Source organism: Dreissena polymorpha, chromosome 7, assembly GCF_020536995.1.
Source record: "Dreissena polymorpha isolate Duluth1 chromosome 7, UMN_Dpol_1.0, whole genome shotgun sequence".
Lineage (NCBI taxonomy): Eukaryota > Metazoa > Mollusca > Bivalvia > Myida > Dreissenidae > Dreissena > Dreissena polymorpha.
In genome coordinates this window covers 1,980,308-1,983,484 of record NC_068361.1, presented here as the reverse complement: position 1 = coordinate 1,983,484, position 3,177 = coordinate 1,980,308, and the positions used below count along the sequence as shown (strand labels likewise).

General features: G+C 44.0%; 1 non-coding gene across 1 annotated transcript; it reads left to right on the top strand.

Moving 5' to 3' along the window:
* The first annotated feature begins 1,693 nt into the window (after positions 1-1,693).
* LOC127840196 (U1 spliceosomal RNA) lies at positions 1,694-1,856 on the top strand. The gene has a single exon (XR_008030468.1). It is a non-coding gene; the product is annotated as a U1 spliceosomal RNA (small nuclear RNA).
* Positions 1,857-3,177: the final 1,321 nt, after the last annotated feature.

The window sequence follows — 3,177 nt, the reverse complement described above, 5'->3', positions numbered from 1 at the left end:
AAGACACTTAACACATCAATAAGAAAGAATTTACAAAAAGATTGTCTGCCCCCAACGAACTAGTCATCTCGGCCCAATCAAACAAACATAGTCCCCTTCTTCTATCATCGTATACATGATCTTTCAAAAACTAGCCTGCCCTACGCAATAACATCCAAACTACATACCAAATAACAACAGAGAGAGCCCACGTTACCGCAAGCTATGGCACAAAACAACAGAACTACACATGTATATAAACACCAATACTAACACTATGTACTAATATGTCCTCCGCGAGGGACGTTAAACGGGGGTGCAGTGTATCGGTGCTATACACCGGGCACTTAAAAGAACCAGGGGCGCCTCTGGAATCGGGGCGTTTCCTGTATCCTGCTCGAACCCCCACTAACACCTCTCATGGGGCGGAGAGCACAACAACCACACTTGGGTAAATGAAAGCTAGAGCACAGGACATAATCTATAATACCATGAGTTTTACAAATTAACATCAAACATAAATAAATCATATGATATATCAACGGAGTTTTTAGATCATTTATTTACTTTACCTATCCAATTATAAAAGCAAATACAACATAACAGCAAAATTAATACATCCCAGCTTGATACATGGTCTGGATGTTTGGCAGGCGGGTGGGAAGGAACGATGGTGACTCTGGATAGGGCTTTGGATGGCTCCATGGTTGGTTCTCGACTGATTTGTTGTCGCGCGCAGCAAGTGGGTGGATGAGGGTGCTTGTCTCGGGGGTCTTCGGCGGTTGGGTGCTCGGGCCGGGGCAGTATGCGGGCGCGAGGGGGGGCTCGGGCTCGCTCGGCGTGGGTGCGCTTGTGCGGGGGCGGCGGGTTCTGCGATCTGGGAACTGCAACAATATACAACCCTTCACGACTGACCGACGACCGTAAATTACTGACAGACACCTCCTCTTCCGCTCCAGACAAATGCACAACAATCACATACCACACACTATACACAACCATACACAGATCACCACCAAGGAACCCGGAACGCACGGGCGTGGCGCTCTCATACGCGCCACCCGTAATGAGTGGGGTGTGAGAGCGATACGTGTGTGTGTTCCGGGGCCTATGTACCGGGTGGTGTTGGGATGTGGATCGCGTTGAGTGTCTTGTACATTAGTAATGTGCGGGACACTCGGCGGGATCTGCTCCTCATCACCACCTTTAGGTAGCTAGCACACTAAGGTCTCATTGGCCAACGTGCAACAAACTCTTTTAAAAATTAAAGTATTTGGCGAATACCCGGGAAACCGGGGTAAATTTGACCTACTTTGACTCTAAAATTAATCTTTTTCTCCTGAGAGGTCACAGGGGCAGGTCGGGCTACCGTAACCTCGTGAAGAGGCCAGTAGGACCTGTAAATAAACTCTGAAACACACACACATCAAATTGGCCATTCAGGTCGGGCTACCGTAACCTCGTGAAGAGGCTAGTAGGACCTGTAAATAAACTCTGAAACAAAAAAAAATCAAAATTGGCCAACGTGCACGGAACTCTTTTAAAAATTAAAGTATTTGGCGAATACCCGGGAAGCCGGGGTAAATTTGACCTACTTTGGCTCTAAAATTAATCTTTTTCTCCTGAGAGGTCACAGGGGCAGGTCGGGCTACCGTAACCTCGTGAAGAGGCCAGTAGGACCTGTAAATAAACTCTGAAACACACACATCAAATCATACATACCTGGTACAGGGAACACCTTGATCAAAAAGTAGGTTTCCCCAGGAAGAGGCCCTTCCATTGCACTTCGGTTGGGCTGACGCCTGCGATAGCCCCAAATGTGGGTTACTCGGGTACGCAATTTATTTGTGTGGGGTCTGCGTTCGCGCTAACCCTGATAAACTAGCAATTCAAAAAAGTACAATAGAGATATGTTTGTATAATGACTAACGTTTACAAATTAAATGCATATACAACCAAAAGATTGATTTATACTATATTTTTCAACCACCAAAAGAAGTCATTTTTTTTAAATCTGAAACGTTTTTGTTAATGCAGTTTGCCATGATGGAAGGTTAGAAAACAACATTTTGCCAATTATACTTAGTTAGCCGATTTCGAAACATTCAACATTTGTAGATTTTTTGTGTTCATGGACTTTTAATGCAGACTGCATGCTTGGCAAATGTTTAATCCCTATTCATCAAAAGTGTTCGGCCGAGTTACGAAATTGTTTTAAGCCCAATTTTCTCTCAATGCATTGACAGTATTTTGCCTGATGTTTTTTTTCCAGATTTATACAGGAATTTGTAGGGGAGGGTGTGGTAGCCATGAAATACTACGTACAGAATGTGACGAGAGAATATTTCCAGAATAACAGCGGCGTGGAGAGAACAAGCGTGCTAGGTAGTTTGCTTTATTGCCAAGATCATTGTTTTCAAACTTGGAAGGACTCCTTTTAATGCTTATGTTTAAAACTGTTGTGTCAGTTTTATATAAGATGATATAGCTTCTGCTCCACCATAGTTTAAAATGTACAGTATACTCTTTACCTTGAACCTATTAGGGGTTATGTCGTTTGAATGCCTTAATGAGGTAATTTATTATGTGCAGTCCATTTGTATTTTTCTTTGTTCCATTATAATTTCCTGTGCAGACTGCTTTAAGCCCAGTTTTCCCAAGACGAGGCTCATTTACTCATGGACTTACTTCCACTAATATCAGTTGAATAGTTACTCATGGAGTTACTCCCCCTTTCAGTGCTTCTTACCAGTTCAATAGTTACTCATGGACTTAGTTCCCCTTATTGCAGTGCAATAGTTATTCATAGAGTTATTCCCCCTTTCAGTGCTTCTTACCAGTTCAATAGTTGCTCATGGAATTAGTTCTCCTTATTGCAGTTCAATAGTTACTCATAGAGTTACTCCCCCTTTCAGAGTTTCTTACCAGTTCAATAGTTACTCCCCCTTTCAGTGCTTCTAACCAGTTCAATAGTAACTCATGGAGTGAGTTCTCCTTGCAGCTCCTCCGGAGATCCTCACGCCGCCTGGCAACAAGGCGGTCATTGTAGTAGAGCGAGTGGTGCTGGTTCTGTGGGTGGTGACCCCCCGCCAAAGGTCGTCTGGTTGAAGAGCGGCCGCCCTGTAAAACTCAGCGACAGAATCCGACAGCTTAACACTGGGTCCTTGGTCATATACGACTCTACAGTATTGTGTTTCA